The sequence below is a fragment of the Leopardus geoffroyi genome, chromosome D1, assembly GCF_018350155.1.
Source record: "Leopardus geoffroyi isolate Oge1 chromosome D1, O.geoffroyi_Oge1_pat1.0, whole genome shotgun sequence".
In the NCBI taxonomy this organism is placed as follows: domain Eukaryota; kingdom Metazoa; phylum Chordata; class Mammalia; order Carnivora; family Felidae; genus Leopardus; species Leopardus geoffroyi.
The window spans coordinates 72,838,646-72,865,336 of NC_059329.1; the positions used below are offsets into that span (position 1 = coordinate 72,838,646).

At 36.7% G+C, this 26,691-nt stretch overlaps 1 protein-coding gene across 19 annotated transcripts in view; it reads right to left on the reverse strand.

The window, feature by feature from the left end:
• SOX6 (SRY-box transcription factor 6) overlaps window positions 1-26,691 on the reverse strand; it is a 619,662-nt gene that overhangs the window by 425,502 nt on the left and 167,469 nt on the right. Inside the window, exon 1 of one of the 19 annotated variants that reach the window (XM_045484634.1) lies at window positions 5,386-5,458. The exons of the other annotated variants lie outside the window; for them this stretch is intronic. The gene's annotated coding sequence lies outside the window, so the exon portion shown is untranslated. Of the gene's footprint in view, window positions 1-5,385; window positions 5,459-26,691 lie in introns of those variants that run through there. 19 annotated transcript variants of the gene reach the window in all.

Here is a 26,691-nt window from a genome sequence, read left to right on the forward strand (position 1 = left end):
ACTAAGGCAACTGCTCTAATCCTCCTTTTTACCACCTTTTTCACATCACTGGCCTATCAAGTATGCTACCTTTTAACTCATAAGCTCAAAAGCTGGTAGTCTAACTGGCTGCCCTAATTAGCTACGATTTTCACACTACAGACAACATGATGAGCTAATCGAAATTTGCAAAATAATGACGTACCTCCAGCAAATATTCCTCCTCCTGAGGCCCAGTCTTAGAATAACAATAATGAGACCATTATTAGAGAAGGGCATTAAAATGCTGCACTGCTGCTAAACAGAGAACTTAATTGTTCTGGTCTTGTCCATTGAATCAACAACCTATTGTTGTGGACTTGAAAAATAAAGGACTGGAGAATGGGTGCCATGATGATTGGTCTGTGCGGCCATACCGGCACTCTGTAGAATTGTTTTCTTTTGAAACTCTTGATGGACTAGTAGTTTTGTTTAAAAGTAACATAAAAGGCGATTGTCTGGATAAAAAGTCCTATTTATTGAAATCCTTAGAAGCAGTTGCATGGATTTGTTCGTGACCCCTGAGATAAAAACATAGTGACCATAATAACACCATTTGTAGAGAGCCCTGTTACCACTGCCTACAGTAACATAAGATAAGAGACAGTCTTTTCTAGCTACTGTAGGAGGAAGGAAGTACTTCTGAGCAGAAAGCAAGAATGATAAAAGGTCAAATACTGGATAAAGCTCATTAATCTCTGAAAGGGAGACTTTTAAAAATAATGCTAATTTAAGAATTCTGCACAATTGCCACAGATTCAAGCACATGTAAAAAAGGCTCACAGCTCTTTTTTTTTTCTTTTTTCTTTTCTCACTTTTGAGCTTCTTTCCTTTGCTTAAAAGAAAGGATTAAAATAAAATGATTATTAAATAACTGAAGCAAGATGTCTCAGGATAACCTGGAGAACAAAAAACCTGAAGGTTTCCAGATAATTATTCTTATGTTCATCCCCAGTCTGTAGCAAGAATAATAAAATACTAAAGTTAAAGGTTAACTAGTATAGGATTCTTAGCAATAGAAAAGCACTGTTTACACATTGTAAAAGTGTCTTCTCTATGGAGCCACGGTACATGTTTTCTGTAAAGTCAGGTAGGTTTTAGTGTTGAATTGTGGTGGGAGGGAGTGTGCTTTTTTTAAGCAGGTATTTTGGGGGTGGGGTTCTGTTTGTTTTTTGGTTTTTTTTTTTATCAAGTGAAGTCTGCATTATATAAAAATGTATTAAATTGTAAATAAGACCTCTTGTTTCATTCAATATGTGCTTTGCTTCATTTATCTTCATCTTGTTAGGCTAAATTAATTAACAATCTCACTGTTACACACTTTCTCTTTTCATTACATCAAATAATGGTCCGTATATGGAGAAAGCCCTCACCACGGGAATTCTGTACTCTACTGCTAAGAAGAGTTTCTGTGTATCAGTGCAGCGATATTAACTAGATACATTCATTTTATAAGCCATTTATCAAATGTAGTTTTCACTGTTAACAACCAATTAAGTACCTAAATTCTTAACATATTACCAATAGAAAAATAAAAATAAAAATAAAAAACTAAACTAGAAGTTGCAAGATACTTTAAAAAGGAAAAAAATTACATTGTATATCCACAACCAGATTTCACCATCCATGTCATCCAAAATAAGAAGAAACACATGCAAATTTGGCAGGTATGTTTTCACTGATACAACACAATATTGTATAAGAGGTTTAAAAGACACGCCCCAAGCTGTTCTGTTCCTTGCTTTGGAATGTCTAACGTGTGATAAATTGGATGATTAGAATTTCATTGGTAAATCCCATTATTTTAAATCTATAAGACTGAAATGTGTTAAACTCTTTTGTAAGTTTTCTTTCAACCTGAAACACTGTGGCATCTGGAGCTATGCAAATGGACAAAACAGTAAAGCCCTTTTTAATCTTTCCCTGATCAACCAGTGCTTCTTTCTCCAATCACAGCTTTGTGCGTGATATCTTTCTGCTAGCATTTCTTATTTAATTAAAACAGACACTGACAGAAGGACATGGATTAGTACTGTAATGATGCATTTACTTAGATTAATCGGAGGCTCCTTTTAGAGTAATGGCTTAAACAAAGAACAAAAGGAAATTGTTATGAAACAGCCTTTTATCCCAGGCAAAGGTCGCATTATGAGGTTTTTAATTTTGTCAGCTTCTGTTATACTCTGCCTTGCTAGTGGAACATGAGAAGTGCTTTTACCCCCAATAAAGCCAGTTATTATAAAAACAGCCATTAAAGCTGCAAATTAAAATGTCTGGTTTTAAAACAGGTTACTTAGCTTTCAGAATCCTCTAATTAGCATGTTGTGCATTGTTGTGAGGAAAAGAAGACTAAAATGCTAATGACCTACCGCCAGGTGACCACACTGCTGTGCAAAATAATAAGGACCTTTCTAAGTAATATGATGAATTAACCAAGTACAGATTCCCCATCCAGCACCCCTTCTCCCAGTACAGATCAGTGATGCCCTGCCTCTGTCCAGGGGACTAAGATTCTCAGCCCTCTACTTATATACTCACTAAAAAACAGATTTCTTTCTGCCACAGAAGAAAGTGAAATAGCAATATATAGACAGAGTCTGAAAGTAGAAGATACAACAGTCATTTGATTTCAGAGCACAAAAATAGAATTAAAGCACCATGCCCCTAACAAAACTACCTCATTGCCTCTTTCATGCAACCTGCCATCTTCCCCCCTTTAATATGTTGGACTTTCAGAGTATACATGGAGTTAAGATTTGGAAGCTCAGTCTTCATTCACAACATTCATTCCATACTCTGTTTTTTGTTTTTGTGTGTGTGTGTGTGTTTTTTTACTCTGTTGTTTTTAAATGGCCTAAAGTAAATCCAGTTTTCCCTTTTTTTAACCTCATTTTTTCCATTTTACCAAATCTACTCACTACCACCTCCTCCCAGTCAAACTTTGCTCTTGACCAAGGATATATTGGCTTTTGTGTTTCTTACCTCATGAATTTAACTTAATTATTTGTACCACTTGCATTTTCTGCCTTATCTCTTTTTGTGGAGTGGAAGACTCCGTTTCCTTAAAGGCTAACATACGTTATTAGCTGAATATATAGACTGGATAGTGGTATCTCCAGAGCTCCTAAAATCAACCCACAAAGAAAACATATTTCACTTTAGGAGCACCTGCATGGCTCAGTTGGTTGAGCATCCAACTCCTGACTTTGGCTCAGGTCACGATCTCATGGTTTGTTGGATGGACCCTGCATTGGGCTCTGTGCTAACAGTGCAGAGCCTGCTTGGGATTCTCTCTCTCCCTCTCTCTCTGCCCCTCCCCAATTCTCTCTCTCTCTCTCTCTCTCTCTCTCCCTCTCCCTCTCAAAATAAATAAATAAACATTTAAAAAAAAAACATTTCACTTTAAATCAAGTCTCACACAAGTATCACTGAGAAGCTGGCTCTAGGAATTTCTTGAAATTAATATGAATCATATATTGCCATTGAAACAGCAAGAAATCACTGGGAATCATCTGTGATATTTGCCCAGTTGTCTTTTTAAAAAGAGATTAACTGAAGACATATCAGTTATCTATGGCCACAAAAATGCTACAGGTTTGCCTTAAAGCAATAAGCATTTATTTAGCTCATGTGTTTGCAGCATTTCTTCTGCTTTTAGCTGAGCTCACTGACATATCTTGTGGTTGGCTGGCTTTTGGCTGATCTAGGATGGCCTTGCCTGGGACAACTAGAGTAATTCAACTCTGCTCCATATGTTTCATCCTCCAGCAGACTAGCCCAGGCTTGTTCTTCTCATCATGACAGAAAAAAGCAAGAATGCAAATAGAAATGCACAAGTGCTTTTACAAGCTTCTACTTGTATCACATTTGCTGACATCCCATTGGCCAAAGCAAGTTAAATGATGGATCCCAGAGTCAAGAGGTGAGATAGAATACCCAGTCTAAAATGGAAAGGCACTGTAAAGTTTCATGGCAAAGGTCATGGATACAAGGAAGGATGAAGAAAAATTGGGGCCTTTAAAGCAATCAATCTTAGCAATGAGGCCAAGGTCATTTGGAGGATTCCCAAAGTTCTTCAGCAGAAGTTTCTATTTTTTATTTCATTCTAACTAATGTAGTCTAGATAACTACTCAAAATTAATATTATTTTTATTTTATTAAGTGACAAAAACTCTTAAAAAAACAATTAACAAACAATTCCAGACACCCCCCCCATCTCCATTGATTTCTATTTTAAAAATTGCAATCATAAAGCTAATTCTGAAGTGTAACCCATACAAGTTCACCATTTATTTTGGTTTACTGACCTATTGTGAATTAGTTATTCCTTGATAAAAGGTTTCAAAACTACAAACTCTGAGGTTCAGAAGGCTCCCTTCCACCTACAGAAGCAGCTAAGTTTGAGGAAATATCTAATGGATGCTGGACCCAGAATTTTCTTTAGCACTATATCTCAGAAAGTATCAACAGTTCCATACCACAGAATACCAGCAAACAGTATATCACAGTCTTTCACCACAGCATACATAGCTGACATAGCAGCGTTTAAATTAAAAAAAAAAAAATTAAGACCAGCCCTTATCACTCAAAACCCTATTATTCTTCTAATATCTCTGACAGTAAAAATGGAAAGCAAAGAAAATCTTTGGTCTCATAGGGCTACACGATAGCTGGTGTCCTAATTTTAAACTCCACAAATTCTCTGTTTTGGACCATACGAAATAGAAGATCAATGAGGAAAGTATTCGTGGTGGTTGCATGAATTTCAAAGAGTTAATCTGACAGAGGCCCTACACATGGTTTTAGGGAGATACCTAGAGCCAGTTACCAGTCTTTCCACTCAGATACACTTATCCAGCAGGAGTAGGAGTGATTACTGGGCAGAATTCCTAGACCCTGTGGCAAAGGAAATACTATCCTATATAGCACCACTCAACAATTATCCCTGTGAGTAATTAAAATAACCAGTGAAGTGGGTCTCCAAAAGGAGCCTTCAGCCATTCCTTCACTTGAGCCAGCACAGACAATGAGGGCTGCCAAAGCTGGCATGAACACCCGAAGAACAAGAAAGAAAGGCCAGCAAAGCTCAATCTTACATCCAAAGATATTAAAAAGGAAACTAAATGACATAGAGAAAACTATCTTAAGAATTATTCAATTAATGGAGAACAGAAAAAAAAATAGCATAATAAAATGGTTTTTAAGTCCCTCCTACTTTTCCACAGCCTTTTACAACTTATTTCAGTAATAATTTGTTTTAAACTGAAGCCCTAAATTATTGTTTGCCTTTTATAAACAAGAATGATACCTGGCAAGAATGCAATTTGCACTGGTTTTCTAATGTTTTGGTCAACCAAATCTTCTCACCTTGTCTTTATCAAGTATCAATCATTAGATCAGTGATCCGAGGCTATGGAACAGAGCAAAGCTAATAGGTTCATATAAGAATCAAGACAAGCATTGTGCCCTCATTAACATGAGGTTCTAAACAAACAATAGGCCCATGTTCAAAGAGCTGTACTAATTCTTCTCAATAGAAGCAGCTTGGGTGTAACTCAAATTTTCCTCTAAACGTCTCTTTGCTTTGACAAAGCAGAGGCAAAAAGAAAGAGAAACAAAAGCACCTGGATATCAGGAAAGAAACGGCCTTCAGAGAACAAGGATGGAAAAAGAAAGCTTGAACTCCTTAAAAACAATCATCTTTGAATATCTGGGACCTGCTGCATAGCAGGTGCTCAAAAATTATGTGCTGAATTAAACTGTGATACCTTTAGAACAGTAAGAACAGAAGAAAGTCAGCACCTCTTTTGTACGAAATTGCATCAGTAGTCATATCAAATATTCAGAAATGCCAAAATTAAAGAGCTCCTACCTAACATTTGTGTTGAACTATTTTTTAATAGGATGAAATGAGATTAAACATAGGTCAAATTACATATAGGCCCACACCTACTCCCAGATTTTTTGTAGAGATAAAAATCTGACTAAAATTAACTTCGGGAAGAGTTTGGGAAGAAAAATTATGTCATTAATGGCTTAATGCAACCAATGGGAAAATTGTGGGGCCTGCAGGAGAAGTTCTATCTTTGTAACTTTTAAAGGCATTAGGGATATAAACAGACTAATTACAGTGTATTTAAATTTCAGATCATATATAGCTCCAACTTTGGTGCAGGAACCTTTTTCAATGTTCAGTTAATACCTTCTCTTCCCTAACCAATGTCATCAAACTACTCTCCTCTTAATCCCAACTGATCATACCACAGGTCTGACAAAAAGTATTCAAAGATAAACACCAGAATAATTATACACTATGACAGAGACTTACAGAGGCAACTACCATGCTTTACCAACATTTTCTCTATCCCCAACTTCCCCCTCGCAGTTCCCTGCCCCCCACAAAAAATTCAAAAAACAAAACCAAAAAGTGCTGTTTTAGGTTGATGTTTCAAAATCTTTTAAGGATAAAAATATTTTTCCTTCTAGTTAGAGTGTAAACATAATGCCTCTACAAGAGGTAATACTGTGAGTTCCTTTCACACTAAAATGTATATGACTCCCAAAACACTTTTAAGGCTAAAATATCCTTAATCCCAAAACAAAATAAAGATACTATAAAAATTGAAAATCATAGACTAATCTCATTTATGAACAAAATCAAAAATTCTTTAAATATTAATTAATTCTACAGTGTAAATGAAAATCCATCAAGAACGAGTTTATCTCAGTAATGCTAGATGGTTCAGAAAAATCTGCCAGTAATACCATATTAACAGATTAAAGAAGAAAAATTCTATAAACTTCTCAAGATGCAAGAGATGCAGAAAAAGAAAAAACTACAGAGCACTTCATAGTTAGTGGTAAATCTTAAGATGTATTCTCATAAAAAGTAGAAATTATATCTTCCCTTAGTAAAAGCTTCAGATTAATTGTAAATGGAGTATCATAAGACCAGGAGGAAGATATCTAAAATAAGACCCAAATGGCAAATCCAAAGAAAGTAAGATATACCAGGGCTTCCCCAAGTGTCTGTATGGGCCATGGTAAGCTCTTCATGATGGGAAGAATACCCAATGACATCTATGCTCTGATATCATTTAAGTTAAATTGTTTTTAAAAAACTGGACAAGGACTGGGGTGCCTAGGTGGCTCAGTTGGTTAAGCAGCCGACTTCGGGTCAGGTCATGATCTCACAGTCTGTGAGTTCGAGCCCCACATCAGGCTCTGTGCTGATAGCTCAGAGCCTGGAGCCTGCTTTGGATTCTGTCTCCTTCTCTCTCTGCCCCTTCTCCACTCACGCTCTCTCTCTCTCTCTCGCTCAAAAATAAATAACCAAAAGAAAAAAATTTTAAAAATTGGACAAGGACTGGAAATAAGCAGGTAAAAATGAAAATAGATGACATATTGCAAAATTGTGTGTGAGATTTTATCTTTTTTCCTGTTGTTTTAATATGAATATAATTAAAAATTTAACAACAACAATAACAACAACAATAATAAAGGTCAATGCAACTGCTAAAGGATACTATCCCATTAGTAGGTTTGGAGAGGAGAAGTAAATAGATAGTGAGTGACTAAAAAGAAAAATCACTATGTAGAAGGATTATATGAAGAAGAAAGGAAGGGTTATTAGAAGCAGTTTCCTAAGAATTTTACATTGTATTGTATTGTATTGTATTGTATTGTATTGTATTGTATTTTAGAGACAGAGAGAGAGAGAATATATGGGGGAGAGGTAAAGGGAGAGAGAGGAAGAATCTTAAGCAGGCTTCGCATTCAATGCATAGCCCAATGCAGGGCTGGATCCCACAATGGTGAGATCATGACCTGAACCAAAATCAACAGTCAGATGCTCAACCGACTGAGCCACTCAGGCACCCCAAATTTTACATTTTAATCTTTATTTGTCTGGGTTGCAAACGGGTAATCATACATAATGACAGATAATAAAACCTACAAATCCACTACCTCTGAGAAATTCCACCCACATGACTAAGTGTGCATGCCATTCCAAATGTGCTATTATCTGCATGGACCCTTAAAGGTTTAGGCTTCTGTAACTTTGACTTGATGTTAAAATGGTTCTAGTGAGGGCCTTGGTCTCATGGACTAGTTGGCACTCCAACCTCCGAACATGATCATTTCCTGGTGAGAACATCAACACCCAGGGGACTTAGATCTATAGTTCTTAGATCTGAAGAACATATCTACAATCTATAAGAATTAGGGAGAAAACAGTGTCATCTTAAGACCTTGTCACTTAAGGTTTGCCAAGTTAAAAAGACCAAATTTGACTGAAAATATACATCCTTGAATGGCAGGGGAAAAAGCAAGAAAACCTAGAATATTATTTTAATGTTGGAGTTTTTAATTTTTTTTAATAATAAAATCTTGTTACAAAGGTCCACTATTTCTTAAGAGAGATGATCATATATCAACCTAGTCTTCACATACATATTTTACATATAGATTTCTAACAATGTGAAAAGACAGATAAAATGTAGACCTCCTAAAAGGTAAATATAAATTAAAAACATTGCCGCTTTCAAATGTCAAGTAGAGTTTGCGTAACTAGATTTGAAGAATACATTTTCTTCAAAATTCCAATTATTTTTCCAGGAGAACAACAAAATTTGTACTGCAATATTCATTTATGTTTTGTGTTTTCCAAACTAGTGAGAGGATCTCTAATTTGAAGTAAACCAATTAAAGTTGATCTTAAGTAGAATTATATATTAATGAATAGGATTAACATATGAAAATGTCACAAGAAGAAGATATTTCTTCAGAGCATAGGTAAAGTACTCTCTCCAATTCCTGTCCAAGTTGTACATCTAACAAAAATATCAAACTTCAATAGATGAGTGTATATTAAAAATATAAGCAAATTTCAACTTCTTTTATTTAGAAAGAAGGAAAACTATATTTCTTAACCCAGGAAAAAATCCATACATATGTTCTATTTTCTTCTGTTAAAATTTTCTCTATTTTTTTTTACAGTTGATGCACAATGTTACATTACTTTCAGGTGTACAACATAGTGACTCAACAACTCTATACATTATGCTGTGCTCACCACAAGTGTAGCTACCATCTGTCAGCATATAACACTATTAATATCATTGACTATATTCCTTATTCTGTGCCTTTTATTCCTGTGACTTACTCATTCCATAAATGGAAGCTTGTATCTCCCACTCCCCTTCACTCATTTTACACATTCCCTCTGCCAACAATCAGTTTGTTCGCTGTATTATAGTTCTGATTCTGCTTTTTGTTTAATTCATTTGCTTTTTTAAGATTCCACATATGAGTAAAATCATATGGTATTTGCCTTTCTCACACTGACTTATTTCACTTAGCATGAAAACTTGTTCTATTTTCAAAATAACAAAGTCTGGAACTTACCTAGCTATACCATCTCATTTGCATTTTATTCTTTGACAATATTAATTATTTCAATAGAAAGTATAATGACCTTCATCATATCACCCCACTCACCCTTTCATGGAAAGTAAAGTGGAATAAATAAATTGCACATATTGGATAAGTCAATGGACATCAACATATTTCTCCAAATTACATGTATCCATCCACCTCACCAGTTGTGCTGTCTCATTTGTGCAATTCTGGTCGTATTTGTTAGAACACTTTTAGTTGTAACTGATAAAAACTAACTCAGGGGTGCCTGGGTGGCTCCTGGGTGGTTAAGCATCCAATTTCGGCTCAGGTCATGATCTCACAGTTTGTGGGTTCGAGCCCTGTGTTAGGCTCTGTGCTGACAGCTCAGAGCCTGGAGCCTGCTTCAGATTCTGTCTCCCTCTCTTTCTGCACTTCCTCTGCTCACGCTCTCTCTCTCTCTCAAAAATAAATAAACATTAAAAATTTTTTAATAAAATTAAATATATATATACATGTATATACATGTATATACATGTATATATACATACACATATATGTAAAATGTATATATATATTTTTTTCCCCTTGGCTAAACATAACTGAAAAGTCCTGGCTTCCGACACAGTTGGATTCTGTATTAGAATTATGTAATCAGGAATTGGTCCATCTCAGGCAGGTTCTCCCACTTGAGAGGCAAAGACGACTATCAGAAATTCCAGGTTAGCAATCACAGTAGGAAGACAATGCTTCTTTCCCATTAATTCCAGTGAAGATCCTAGGATTCAGTCTCATTACCTAACTTGGATAACATGTTTATCCAACAGTGTGGCCAGACATATGGAATTCCCATTGTCTATGACTTGGGAGGGAAAGGGCAGCTCTATCCATCCACATTGACCAAAAGAAGCATTGTTCTCAAAAAAAAGAAAAAAAAATCAAGGTGATTTTGCCAGAAAAAAATGATGGAAAGGGAATACAGTAAACAGTATCTATCTATAATTCATGAATTTCTTTTTTCAATAATTATTACAGTGATGTAACTTCAGAAAAAGAAAATAATAACAATTGCAAACTCTTCATTGTAATAGCAGCTGCACAGCAAAGATTTCTTTGAATCATTTCTAACAGTCCCAAAAGAGGAACCATGTATCTAGTCATTCTTAAGGCAAGTGAGGATAAAGGTCTTTTCCTTTGATAACTTTAGTTCCATTTCCTCTCTTCCAGGCCAGCTATCCCAATGCACTCTTTCTATTCTTCTTTCTATCCTTAGCCATTGTTAAGTTTAAAATCTTTAGAACACTGGGGTGCCTGGGTGGTTCAGTCAGTTAATCATCTGACTCTTGGTTTCTACTCAGGTCATGATCTCAGGGCTTCATGGTTTCCAGCCCCACATCGGGCTCTGTGCTGGCAGCGTGGAGCCTGCTTGGGATTCTCTCTCTTTCTCTCTCTCTCTCTCTCTGTCTCTCTCTCTCTCACTGCTCCTTCCCCACTTGTGCTGTCCCTGTCTCTCTCAAAATAAATAAACAAACTTTAAAAAATACATAAATTAAATCGTTAGAACACTTACAAAGACTTATAGAGGCTATCTTCAGCAACTGTCTCTAGGAGTTTCTCCATGGGTCCCTAAGCACTACCAAAACTGTTTTGGAGCCCAGCTATAGACATGTTTCTGTATGAGGTCAAGCAAACCAATACCTTTCTTTTGAAAGATCTCACATGACTTAATTCATTTATCTTAATTTTTATTTGAAAAGACTTCTACCTTTTAAATTCATATGCCACAAAAGAACAACATATTAAACTATTATTGGTCCTTTATATTGTGGGTTCGATATGACTACCAAATGCCTTCTTGAAAGCAAGATTTTAAATGACGGAATGGAAGGAGAACACAAATACAAAGAAAGCCTGGGGAGAATAGAAAGCCATTAATGGAAAGAGTGGCTGAGGCATCAAAGGCAAATGTCTGATGTCAATTTACTGATGTCAAATTCATTCACACAATCATTTTATTAATCTGTTTAGAGCACTGATTATGAGCAAACTCCTGTGTTAGAGAGTACCAAGAAGTATGGCATAGATCCCACTCCAAAATCACGACTGGCAAAAGGGACAGAGGGGCATGAGCAATAATGGTGAAGGTAACATGTCAATTCCTTCCCCCCTTCCCAATCACAAACTCCAGATTTGTCCAAGGCCCCACAATAAATAACACACTTCATATTTTTAGAAGATACATTCAACTCATCTGCAAATTCAAGAAACTACTCCTTCCTGAACTCCCAGGATAATATGAAAACAGTAAAAGCAATCACCATATATAAGAGAAACCAAATGTAAGAAGAGCAATGCAAATTTGGTAAATTATGAAAGGAATTGAGAGTGTGGAACTTTTCAGAATTTAATTAACTCAATAATTACATACTGAATGCTTATGGAAAAGTAGGCACTATATGGTCATATAAGTTATTTAAGATGGATTTGATTTAATATCCCTGTCCTTAAAAAAACAAAAACAGGGGCGCCTGGGTGGCGCAGTCGGTTAAGCGTCCGACTTCAGCCAGGTCACGATCTCGCGGTCCGGGAGTTCGAGCCCCGCGTCGGGCTCTGGGCTGATGGCTCAGAGCCTGGAGCCTGTTTCCGATTCTGTGTCTCCCTCTCTCTCTGCCCCTCCCCCATTCATGCTCTGTCTCTCTCTGTCCCAAAAATAAATAAACGTTGAAAAAAAAATTTAAAAAACAAAAACAAAAACAAACAAACAAAAATGATCAGAAGCTAATAGAAAAAAATATTCACAGAAACTACTAAAAAGACAAATCATGACAAGCACAAAAAGGGAAATACAAAATACTATGGGAGTTCAAATGAAGTGAGACCAGAAAAGACTGCAAGGAGCTGAGACTTGAAAGATGAATAGAAATCCTACAAGTATAATGTTTGTCAGATATATTCCAAGTAGAAGGAATGGTATGAAATATATCAGAAAAATACAAATGCTTCTATACTAATCAGTTCAAAAGTATGTAGAGGATTTGAGATGAAGATATCGCATTCATACAACCTGTTTTCTAAATCCTACATTTTAAATACAATGTGTTATTCAAAATTAGGAGGTTCTGAGAGTTATAAATAATGCATGCTAACATATTTTGACAGTTATCATATTCACAGTGTATAAAGAATGGAACTTTTCATACACTATCTGTATTGGGCATTACATGCCCAAAGATACCCAAAATACATGCTCAATTTTTAAATTATTTATATTTTAGCAAATGAGCAATAAAATATGAAGTAAACCTCCCACACATAACGGGAAGTATGTTTTAATGTTTGAGAGGCTAGACATGTAAATTACCTGCTTAATTGGGGAGGAAAAATCTGTATCTCTTCACCATAAAAACAACTGGGCCTTTGTTACCTTGTGGCCAGCATATAACATATATACCACTTGCACAAATATACCATTAACTACACAAGCAGATAAATGATTGATCATGAGAGATACCTGCAAACCTCAAGAATATCTGACGGTCTAAATGACATGGCATTGGGCAAATAATAGTAAAGAGAAAATAATGTCTCTTGACTTTATAAAAAGGGTAAAGGCTTGAAGAATACTAGTAGGATTTGGGGACAGTACCTTGATTTTAAATATTCAGCATAAAATTTAGTACATGTGGCTCCCCAAGGGATTTTTCCCATTATGAAGCTATTTAAAGAACCCATGCTCACTCCACTAGCCTACCTATCCCTATATAATGAACATGATCACAAAGTTTCCCCCATAAGGCACCACAGTAGCACCACAGTAGGTTAAAGTATAACTGGAGACAGTCTGACTGTTAAGTACACTCTGATTCAGCTTGAAAACCCGACCTTCACGTTTAGAATCAAGTGTAGACAAGTTAATTCATAATCAAACTTGAAGAAAATTCATGTCCATACAGATGGCCAGCAGACACATTGAAAAGATGCTCAATATCACTCATCATCAGGAAATACAAATCAAAACTACAATGAGATAAACCTCACACCAGTCAGAATGGCTAAAAACAGAGGAAACAGATGTTGGCGAGGATGCAGAGAAAGGAGAACCCTCTTATGCTGTTGGTGGGAATAAAAACTGGTGCAGCCATGCTGGAAAACACTATGGAAGTTTAGATAAAAGATAAGATATAAAAAGTTTAGATAAAAGATAAGAGATAAAAATAGAACTACCCTACAATCCAGCAATTGCACTACTAGATATTTACCCAAAGGCTACAAAAATATTAATTCCAAGGGATACATGCACCCCGATGTTTATAGCAGCATTATCGACAACAGCCAAATTATAGAAAGAACCCAAATGTCCATCAATTGATGAATGGATAAAGAAGATGGAATGTTACTCAGTCATCAAAAATAATGAAATCTTGCCATTTGCAATCACGTGAATGGAGCTAGACAGTATTATGCTAAGCAAAGTAAATCAGAGAAAGACAAATGTCATATGATTTTTATTCATATGTGGAATTTAAGAAACAAAACAAGCAGGGGCGCCTGAGTGGCTCAGTCAGTTAAGCGCCAGACTTCAGCTCTGGTCATGATCTCACGGTCTGTGAGTTCGAGCCCCGGGTCGGACTCTGTGCTGACAGCTCAGAGCCTGGAGCCTGCTTCAGATTCTGTGTCTCCCTCTCTCTCTGCCCCTCCCCTGCTCCCACTCTGTCTCTCTCTCAAAATAAATAAACATTAAAAAATTAAAAACAAACAAACAAACAAAACAAGCAAACATAATGGAGGAAAAAAGGGAGGAAAACCAAGAAATAAGACTCTCGACTAGAGAGAACAAACTAATAGTTACCAGATAGGAGGTGGGTGGGAGATGGGTTAAATAGCTGATGGGGATTAAGGAGGGCACTCGTTGTGATGAGCACTGGGTGTTGTATGTAAGTGTTGAATCACTAAATTCTACACCCAAAACTAATAGTACACTGTATGTTAACTAACTGAAATTTAAATAAAAACCTGAAAGAAAAAAAAGAAAGAAAATTCATGTCCAGATAGAGACTCTTCGGCCAAACTTCCTGTAGTGTGACATGCCAACTTTCCTTTCTGGGCAGCCTCATGCTTCTAGTATCTTTGCAAAGTCAATATGAAACTACAGATAGGTATAGAATTTTCTAAGATGTCATCTCATCTTTCTGGTACTATAAAAATAATTTATTCTGAATCCTAGGTAGTTTTCCAAGTATGACATTTTAGAAGATCCTACTGCCTTCCAAAATATCAAATTTGGGAAACCAAATGCTACCTGACAATTTCTGGAAAAAAACAGGTGGCTAATTTGTACCAGCTAGAAAAGTAAAAATCTGTCCAAAAATTTTTGAATTAAGAACTCCTCATTTCGGGGCGCCTGGGTGGCACAGTCGGTTAAGCGTCCGACTTCAGCCAGGTCACGATCTCGCGGTCCGGGAGTTCGAGCCCCGCGTCAGGCTCTGGGCTGATGGCTCAGAGCCTGGAGCTTGTTTCCGAATCTGTGTCTCCCTCTCTCTCTGCCCCTCTCCCGTTCATGCTCTGTCTCTCTCTGTCCCAAAAATAAATAAACGGAAAAAAAAAAAAAAAAAGAACTCCTCATTTCAACAGGTTACCAGCTAATCTCAGAATTTGAATTTCAAGTGTCCACAACATTAAATCATTCCCAAACACATCTTTCAAGAATTACACTCTTCTCCTCTTGTCAACATTCCCTACATTCTCACTCATCCATTCAATTATTCACTTAACAAATATTTATTGGATGTTAACTATCTTCCATTCATTGTAAGTGGCAAAGAACCAGAAGTTTTTTGTTTTGTTTTTTTTTTTCCCCACTTTGGGAGCTATGCAATTTGTGACAGAATATCATAATAGTGTGCTATAAAGCCGATACCAAACACTCTAAATCTGAGCTAATGACTGGATGGGTAGGGAGGGAAACATGGAGACAAAGATGCTACAGAAACAACCCTTCTACCTCTTACTCTGAACCACAGAATGAGAAATCAGAACTACTTAGTAAATTTGAAGCCTCATATTTGTGCTCTTGTTACTAGACCAATCCATGGACTTTAAAGCAAGACTTGCTGGGAAAGTTGAAGTACTGTTCTACTCGAAGAGAGGAAGTGAGCTGCTTTTTATTAGAAAAAACTAAGCAATAACATGCAGAACTGAAAAATCCAAACATGTTTTAAAAAAATCCATATATTAGCCCTTTGAGGCTAACCACAACTATCTAATTGATGAGAAAGCTAATGGCAAAACATTTACCTTGGGTTCCATCCAGACTGTAACTGCATTGCCTTCTAGTCCATCCACACCCCTGGCCCATCCCATCGACTGATGGCATATTGTGTTTCCTATCTAAAAAGCCCAGACAAGGGCTAGAATGTGACTAATTCAGCAAAAATCCACAACTACTATGGGGGTAGTAAGAAGTAAAGAGGTCAGAAAGATCCTTGGCAGGCATTTACAATCCCCAGCCAGTTCAAGCTTCTGCCTAACAGATGATGCCACAGTTTTGAGGATTTAAAAGGATTCTCTTCTCCCAGAGGCCCAAAGTCTACACTAAAAATAGAAAGAGATGGAATACCATTAGAACCAGAATGCAGTAGAGGGAAGGAAGAAGAGGGAAAGATTTTACTACAAATTTCCAGCGACTGAATTTGGAAAACAAGGAATCTATTTTATAACAAAGTTCTAATTCTCATATCCGAATCTATTTCTTATTTTTGTCTTTTTTAAATCTATTTCTTATTTTTAAAAAGTTAAATGCCTCAATTGCTTTTATGAAAGAAATGTAAATAGACCCACAAAGTTCAATCCCCTAAGCCTTATGCAGATATTAGTATAGAGAAATTATCAACAATTTGAATTGTTTACAATTTTTTCATGCAAAGTGATCCCCAATTTTAACTCTCTTAGTTTTTATAATTTTAAAGTGCTTTGTCCATTATAAATTATTTCTCTTAGTTTATTCTATAACTAGTACTCTCTCACTGGGTAAAACATTTTGAAATGTTCTCTTAACAAACAGAAATTCCTGATGCCACAGCTTTAAAAAGTATGATGAAATTATGAAAAAAAAAAGTACGCATTTTCTGGAATACTCATCCAGTTGGTGCTTGCACATCATCCTATGCTCATGAGTGCTGAGAATCTTTCGTTTATATACTACAGTCACAGACATCTAAAAATGTATTTTGTCCTCCCCTTACACCACCATATCCTGGTAAAACTATTGAAATTGATGCCCACAAGGTAGTGATCATGCCAATGAGAACATAGAGACTTTATCTCAAACACTCCTGAAATAAAGTACTTCTCTACTTTCTTCAAATCAAAATCCATAAAATAAATAATTCTAAACAAGTGATATGATGGTCATCTTTAATTTATTTTCCTCTGCTTTCTAATGCTATAAGAAGCAAAAATAGCCTAGGATCCAAATGCATTGTAAGAGGAGATTGGAGAATTTAAGATTAAGAATTATTAGCCTCTACTACAAAGCTGTCATCATCAAGACAGCATGGTATTGGCACAAAAACAGACACATAGACCAATGGAATAGAATAGAAACCCCAGAACTAGACCCACAAACGTATGGTCAACTCATCTTTGACAAAGCAGGAAAGAACACCCAATGGAAAAAAGACAGCCTCTTTAACAAATGGTGCTGGGAGAACTGGACAGCAACATGCAGAAGGTTGAAACTAGACCACTTTCTCACACCATTCACAAAAATAAACTCAAAATGGATAAAGGACCTGAATGTGAGACAGGAAACCATCAAAACCTTAGAGGAGAAAGCAGGAAAAGACCTCTCTGACCTCAGCCGTAGCAATCTCTTACTCGACACATCCCCAAAGGCAAGGGAATTAAAAGCAAAAGTGAATTACTGGGACCTTATGAAGATAAAAAGCTTCTGCACAGCAAAGGAAACAACCAACAAAACTAAAAGGCAACCAACGGAATGGGAAAAGATATTTGCAAATGACATATCGGACAAAGGGCTAGTATCCAGAATCTATAAAGAGCTCACCAAACTCCACACCCGAAAAACAAATAACCCAGTGAAGAAATGGGCAGAAAACATGAATAGACACTTCTCTAAAGAAGACATCCGGATGGCCAACAGGCACATGAAAAGATGTTCAGCGTCGCTCCTTATCAGGGAAATACAAATCAAAACCACACTCAGGTATCACCTCACGCCAGTCAGAGTGGCCAAAATGAACAAATCAGGAGACTATAGATGCTGGCGAGGATGTGGAGAAACGGGAACCCTCTTGCACTGTTGGTGGGAATGCAAATTGGTGCAGCCGCTCTGGAAAACAGTGTGGAGGTTCCTCAGAAAATTAAAAATAGACCTACCCTATGACCCAGCAATAGCACTGCTGGGAATTTATCCAAGGGATACAGGAGTACTGATGCATAGGGGCACTTGTACCCCAATGTTCATAGCAGCACTCTCAACAATAGCCAAAATATGGAAAGAGCCTAAATGTCCATCAACTGATGAATGGATAAAGAAATTGTGGTTTATATACACAATGGAATACTACGTGGCAATGAGAAAAAATGAAATATGGCCTTTTGTAGCAACGTGGATGGAACTGGAGAGTGTGATGCTAAGTGAAATAAGCCATACAGAGAAAGACAGATACCATATGGTTTCACTCTTATGTGGACCCTGAGAAACGTAACAGGAACCCGTGGGGGAGGGGGAGGAAAAAAGGGAAAAAAAAAAAAAAAAAAAGAGGTTAGAGTGGGAGAGAGCCAAAGCATAAGAGACTGTTAAAAACTGAGAACAAACTGAGGGTTGATGGGGGGTGGGAGGGAGGAGAGGGTGGGTGATGGGTATTGAGGAGGGCACCTTTTGGGATGAGCACTGGGTGTTTTATGGAAACCAATTTGGACAATAAATTTCATATATTATAAAAAATAAAAAAAATAAAAAAAATTAAAAAAAAAGAGAGAGAAAGAAAGATATGAAAAACAAACAGTAAAAAAAAAAAAAAATAAGATTAAGAATTATTATCTTGAGAACATGCTACTCAGGCAATGGTGGTACCATAAGGTAACTGTCAACCTAAAACAAATACCATCAATGTTTCTACTGTCAGGGCACAATATAACAATTAGCCTTAAGAAAAGTGCATCCGGAAAAAGAGAAATGAGAAGAAGTGACAAACGTTCAGCCTGAGGCAAACTTCAATCTGGCAGGCTTCCCCACATATTCCTAATAGCATTCAATGGACCAAATATCCTTGGCTCTCTCTTACCTATTACTTTGGGATTAAAAACAAACAAACAGCGGTAGACAAAAAGTGTGTGCTGGGGGAGGGGGAAGGGACCTGGATGCCAGGCTTCAAACAGTTAAGCACAGGCACCGTCAACGAATATGGAAAGTTAAACAAATTTTTTACAAGCTGGCACTGGCTCACATAATGAGATGCATTGTCAGTCCTCACTAAGTGAAATATTTGTGTTGCCATGCAGCTAAACAAATGCCTTTTTTCACTTTCACTTAAGACAGCCTCCCACTCCTATTTCTCTAAACAGTAGAGGCAGGCCTATCAGGGTAACATGGGTAGACTGCGCAGCATTTTTCCTGCTATACCACAAAAGGAGTATTTAGAGTAACGGTCCAGATTCATGGGGGAATTATAGAAACTCCACACATTAAAACCAAAGTAACATTTCTGGTATTTTACTATCTTCACTTATCAATCAATGTAACTCGGCATAAAATGAAATAATACAGTGGCATTAAAATCACTAAACATTCAAGAATGTGGCAACATTTTTTTCACGTCATTTGCACATTACTATTCATAATGCTACAGCGATCTCCTATATAAAATATGATGAATTCACAAGTATGATTATCAAATTTATGGTGTGTGCTCACTACACCACACATTATGGTTTTGTAGTTTGTTTGCCCTGAAGTAACAAAGATTTGCATAGAGTTTAAATGAGTATGGTCTATACAAACTATAGTTAAAATATTATTACAGTTATATGCTTTTCTATATAAGCCAGTAAAAAAATCATATCTCCTTCTTCTTTAGGGCAGTATTTTATTACAATTAAATGAAAAGCTTAGCTCTGCTATTTCTCTGAAAACAAAATCAAGACCAAAAGAGATATAGTTCAAAAATAAGACCTGAAAACCATAGTAAGAAATTTAAAAAAATAAAAATTTTAAAAGCCTAAAGACTAACTAACCCAAAGCCCAGCTAAATATCTTGTTTTATTTCTAAAATAAAGGGTATTATTTCTCTGAAAAGAAAAGGGAAAAAAACCTTCCCAAGTACCTAACATTTATACAATAATGGCAAAAACGCTAAGTAGCTGGATTTTTCTTATCCTTAAACTGCTGTTTGAGGCAACCTGGTATTTTATTTATTTTTTTTTTTTCAACGTTTATTTATTTTTGGGACAGAGAGAGACAGAGCATGAATGGGGGAGGGGCAGAGAGAGAGGGAGACACAGAATCGGAAACAGGCTCCAGGCTCTGAGCCATCAGCCCAGAGCCCGACGCGGGGCTCGAACTCACCGACTGAGTGATCGTGACCTGGGTGAAGTCGGACGCTTAACCGACTGCGCCACCCAGGCGCCCCACAACCTGGTATTTTAAACATCATTTCCAGAGCCCCTCCCATACTTACTATCAACACCATGGTAATAGCTGATCTCCAGGTGTCTAATTCGACATAGTGCTCCCCATACCTTGTAAGTGGTTTTCCACAGAGTTCAAAATCAGAGAGTATTCCAAAGAGCTATTCTCTTTGAGTATAAGAAGCATTCTTATATAAGGGGAAAAACAGTGACAAACCTTTAAAGTTTTTCTGAGATTTCTCAAAGTGAATCAAACTCAAAAGTAATTCTTCAATTTTGTTTCCAAACATTACTTGGGAAATAACATTCTATTTTGAATAACTGAACAATTGTCACAAAGGTAATTATTCTCTTCTTACTCTGACCTTTTTAGGCTCTTGCTCCAGTGAAAAGTTAAACCATGCTTGAAATAGAACAAACAAGGCAAGACAAAAGAAGAAGGAGGAGGAGGAGGAAGAGGAGGAGAAGGAGAAGGAAGAGGAGGAGGAGGACTCTTCAGGGTGGATATAAACTGAGGAAAAGGTTAAAAAAAATGACTAAAATTGATGTAGTACAATTATTAAGATTTTTAGAAGAAAGGCACATTTTTTTTCCTAATCTAATTCGGGATTGCATTTGTTTTCCATGAGTATTTGAAGAAAACTCTGCAAATCCTTCCAACTTGAGACAACAGCAGCAAACTGTATTTTCCAAAGAGAAGTCTAAAATAACTGAAAATGTGTATTCCTTTCCTTTCTCATAAAATTTCAGCATTGAAGTTGACATTTAAAGATGAATACTGCCTGTGGCAAAGGGGTGTGTTCAATACAACTCTCCAAACACATGCAAGTATATCTGGGCAGAACACTGCCCTAGTGAAACACAACAGGAGAAAAGAGGTAAATCAATAGGACTGTGATTCTAAAAGTTTTCTCACAAACCGGTTTTTTTTTTTTTCTTCAGTTTTAGGACTGCCTGTATTAAGATAACTAAGTTGGGTGAAAAACTAATTTTTGTATTAGTTTTGTACATTTTTGAGCCTCCCTACAATATGAGAAAAAGTGTTTATTAAGAGGTAATTAGCCCTTTGGATCAATTACTGCTCAGAATACTGCATTGTTTGGCTTATCCCATACCTACATCAGGGTTATTTATCAAAGGTGTCCATAAGTGGGAAACACAAAACAGACCAAGGACAGTGTGTCTTTCAAGCTCAGAAGCACTTAGCAGATCCCTGGGCCTCCAATGTCTAACAGATTTAACCAAGACTTTTCACACAATCAGGTAAAGAGGGTCAGGCTAGTCAGCAGATGTCCTATTCAGATAACAAAGAGAATATTTTAGTGACAATGTGAGAAAAAAGAAAAAAAAAGCAGCCAAATGGATACAAACCCACTGAACCATGTCTCTTTTTTTGCTCTGCAGAATTCAACCTCAACTCTAACAAGAACATTAGCTATATTCTTAAGCAAATATGAACAAATATGAAGACAAATGCACATATTTAGCTACAAGTACATGAAAATAAAACACTTAGAGGAAATCAGCATATCATTGTTAAGCAAGATAACATATCTGAACTCTCTCTAAAGATTTAAGACAAACACAATGACTATATGTTGATATTCTAGTCTCATAGAAGGGAAGAGAGGAGATGGAAGGATTTTTGCAGTATTGTTGGACCATTTATCCGATTTCACTTCTAACTTAACAGTATCTAGCAAGTCCAATTTCATTGCATAAGATACATAGGATGTGTAAACAAAGGATAGTTATTAATATTCTAGGCTGTTCTATTTCATATCCCTGAAGAGGTAAGAGTATTGTTATGTTAACAAAGCTATTAGTAAAGTTACTTCAGTTCCTATAGGTGATCCTTTGTAATGCCAATTTCCTCAACGAAATGTATTCAGAAAACCATAATGATAACGAAGAGAACACCAATAATACTAAAGAAATCAAACTGGAGAGTAGTCTTGACCCAGAATCAGAGAGGAAATGACTGTTACTGTTCTCTTCAGAGGTCAAAAGAATAGTTTTCAGTTATCCTAAGCCACATTTCAACTGAAAAAAAAAGAAGCTGTGAATGAAGAAACTTTACAAAGGCACTGTTAAGTACTGGAGTGGAAGCACTGTAGGAATTAGTCAGGGTCAGTTTAGATATTACTTTCCAACCATCTGCATCAAATATGCTTCATTAAAACAGAACCATATGGAAAATAAGCTAGCAATTAGCACAGTTTCTGCATGTGCCTTTAGAACAGTAGATTTCAAACTTTTAGTAAAACTGACTAAACTACGTCCATGTTGCTGCTCTGGAGGACTTGGCAGCAGTCCCTAGACTTTCCTCATCTCCACACCAGGTCATTTCAAGATATTGCTGGGTTATAGAAACAGGCACATATAAAAAACATCAAGCACTTTGTTACTTTCCTTGCGGTTGGTGTCAGCCATTAAAACAAACCCAGGTACACTGAAATAGTCAGTGTCTCAAATAACAACTAATACTACATGCTACAAAAAACATCCACTTTTAACTTATATAGGTCATATCAATGAGCTTTACATTTGATAGTCCATGTCTCTTAACAATGGACATAAGATGTTATAACTAGCTTTTATTAGTATGCGAACTATTTTAAACCTCAGGAACTCTAGTATAATGATCTCCACAAAGAATAGACATAAATGGTTTCATTATTGCTGCTATCAACAAATATCAAATTATAGATAGGACATCATGTCAGGTACTAGTGAAACAAAGAATAAGACAGTCCTGGTTCCTATCAAAGGGATCTAACCAAAGTCTGGGGTAGGGGCTCCAAAGTCCATGAACCACTGAGATCATGTGCAAAATCCTGGGCATATGTATATCTCCTAGAAAGACTTCTAATAGTTTTCAAAGGGTTCTCAAGAGTCCATGACTTGAACACAAGTTAAGAACTCCTGCGTCTCCACAGCATTCCTTCACATACTGGCCTGTACTCATTTCACACATAGCTTATCAGAAATGGTCAAACATATTCGGTCATGACTTAGGGTAAAAAAAAAAAAAAAAAAAAAAAAGACATAGTTCGGTTGTCAGTGGCTTTATAGTCTAGCTAAAGAGATTAAATATATATGAAGTCATTAAAGGCCTGGATAAGAATAATGGGAATTTTTTAAAAAGAAGAGTGAATTGTCATTCCCTTCACCTCTATCCAGGAAAGCTGTGGACAATTCTACAGTTTATTTACTGCACAAGGGTGCACAGAGGAAGGAGCAAATAGGCTACAAATGTAGCCAGCAGTCTGCTCTCTACGCCATGTGCCCTGGCATAACGCATCTAAAGGAAAAGGCACCTAGGAAGAAAGGTTTCGCCAACTCAGTAAGCCATGCTACATCTCCCCAGAAAACGCTCTTTTTTCTCATTTATACTTTCATACATAGGTCACACCATCTTCTGCCGCTACCACTCTAGTCCAAGTCATCATCATCTCTCATCTAGACACTTTTGTATTCACCTCCTAACTAGTGTCCTTACTTCGACACCTGCTTTTCTAGTCTATTCTCACAGCAGTGTGATTCTTTTAAAACTGGAAATTACATCATGCTCTTCTCCTAAACTCTCCAGTGGTTTCCCATTTCATTTAGATAAAAGAGTCTAGAGGGCACCACTTGATCTGGCCACCAAAAGTCTAACAGCATCTTTAACTTCTCTTCTATTCACTCACTTGGATCTAATCACACCACTGGTAGCAACTTTTCTTTGAACATTCAAGTGTCTTCCACTTCAAGGCCTTTCTGTACCTTTTCCCCTCTGTCTAAAAGTTCTTCCCCCCAAAATTTGCATGACTTACTCTCTCATTTCATTGGGGTTCCTGATCAAATGTCTCCATATCAGAAAAGACTTCTCTGACAACCCTATATAAAGTAGTACCTCTATCACTCTCAATATTTAAAGAGCAATGAATGAAAGCAAACAGCTAGAATATAAGATCCTTGAGATCAGTTATTTTTGTCTGTTTTGTTTCACTTATGTATTCCACTACCTAGGATAGTATTTTATATATAATAAACACAGAATCAACATTTGATGAACAAATAATTATGGTAGTGATACAAAAAGAAGTCAATGCATTTATAAAGTTTCAAGTCTGGGTGACTGAGTGCTGGTATCATTGTCAAAAACTCAAAAGTCTAAAACAGAAATTGATTTAGGGAAAGGGGATGGTAAACTTCATGAATCTGAAGTGACAAAAGATGCTCAGATAGACACATAGACTTAAATAGGCAGAACTGGCACCTTGGTGGCTCAGTCAGTTGGGTGTCTGACTCTTGATTTCTGCTCAGGTTATGATCCCAGGGTTGTGGGATTGACAGAGCTGCTTAAGATTCCCCCCGCCCCTCTCCTGCTGCTCCTCTCCCCTGCTTGCGTGCTCTTTCTCTAAAATAAAATAAAATAAAATAAAATAAAATAAAATAAAATAAATAAATAATAAAAATAGGCAGAACTAAGGCTCAGGATAAAGCTGAAAAGTAGATATGAGGTCTATCCATGTAGAGGTCTTAGAACAGATGAGACTTCTAAAAGAGTATAGAGTAGGGACGCCTGGGTGGCGCAGTCGGTTAAGCGTCCGACTTCAGCCAGGTCATGATCTCACGGTCCGTGAGTTCGAGCCCCGCGTCAGGCTCTGGGCTGATGGCTCATGATGGCTCAGAGCCTGGAGCCTGCTTCCGATTCTGTGTCTCCCTCTCTCTCTGACCCTCCCCCGTTCATGCTCTGTCTCTCTCTGTCCCAAAAATAAATAAACGTTGAAAAAAAAAATTTAAAAAAAAAGAGTATAGAGTAAAAACAGTGGAAACAGATGAAATTTGGAGATGAATATATTTGTGGTTTGTGAGAGAGAAAAGTAGATTCATCCAAAAAGGCTAAAGAGAATACATTTATTTACTAAAAACCTGTAAAATATGTACTACATACTAAATACTTTGCTGAGTGCTTTTTTTGCCAAAAATATCAACTGTTAACGGAAAGTAGGAAGATTAAGAGCTGAGGAAAAGGCATTAAACATGAAATTAGTCAATCCCCAGTAATTTGAAGGCAATAGACTCACAAGAGTTATCCAGAATCAAATGGAAGCCAGATTCTAGTAGGTTGAAGACCAAGGAGATACAGAAGGCTAATAAAGACTATTGTTTCAAAGGTTTGACTATAAAAGGAAGAAGGAAATAAGGATATTTCAAAGGTAAGCGATGTTGAGGAAAACTACTTTAAGAAGAGACCTGAACTATTTGTGCACATAGATTATAATAATAACACTTTGCATTTGAATAGTGTTCTCTAGCTTATAAGGTGCTATCACATACCTTACTTACTGTAACTGATTCCCTATAAACCCGCAAGGCTTTTAGCAAGAAAATTGGTATTTATCAAGAAATTGAGAGTCCAAGAAGTCAAATTACTTGCTCAAGTTTCCAAAGCCAGAAAGTGGCAAAACAGGAATTAGAACCTGAATCTCTAACTCCATAAAAAAAAATTAAAAAATAAAAAAATACGCGTTGCCAGACAGAATGGGGATAATTAACAGAGCAAAGTTCTCGCTGAGGTGGGAGGGGATGGAAGTAAAAAGCACAAATGGATATGTCACCTTATGAAGAGACAGAACAATTCTTCCTCTGTGACAAAAAGGAAAAGATAAACAGCTTAAAATGGTCAAAGAATATGAGACAGTGCAAGGTGAAGAAAAAGAAAGATGAAGGCCTAACGTTTGCCCTAAACTAGAATAGATAAGAGAGGAGGAAAAGAAGGCCCTGTTTCTAAAGCTGGGTGGCTATCCATGATAACTTTCACTAGAACCTTAGCCTGGAAATTTTCTTGCTTTGCTATCCCACAGTTTCAGGAGCGAGATACACAAAAAAAATGAGATACACAAAGCTCTCTTTTAGAGAGAAATACCTATGGATAGACAGGTGTGAAGTTACATACCAGAACTACCAACTCAGAACCAAGAAGTCAACTGATACAGTGTGTCCCATAGTCATCTTGCATTGGGGACAAATTATCTGAGAGTACCTGAAAAGAAAAATGTTTGAGGAAGAGGAACTGGTAAGTGCAAGAATTAAAGGGAACCACAGAGAGAAATTATGTGGAGCACTTTGGCTGTGTTCTGCTTCCTAAAGATAAACTGGCTAAGTCAAAGCAATGTGTACCTGTGGGATAGCAAAGCAAAAAAATTTCCAGGCCCATGTTCTAGTGAAAGCTATTGTAGATAGCCACCCAGCTTTAGAATCAGAGCCTTTCTTTTCCTCCTCTCTTCTCACCTATTCTAGTTTACAGCAAATTTTTTTTGAAACATTTAGTCTACTCTTTCTGGCTCTATTTCCCCCTCAGTAATGTTTTCATCTCTTTTGGATTGCACTGGCCTAAGGTTTTGGTCCCTTATCAAAACCTCTAAGAAACAATCTGGTAACTCGAATTTGCATCTGAATATACAGGATGTGGTTAAGGACATGGACTTTGGAGTTAGATATACCTTGATTCTAACTCATTCTCTCATTCATTTATTCAGCAAGTATTTCCTGAGCATCTATCAAGTGCTTGGCACTGTTCTAGTTGCTAAAGATACAGCTTCAACAAAATAAAGTTTCTGCCCTCATTGAAAT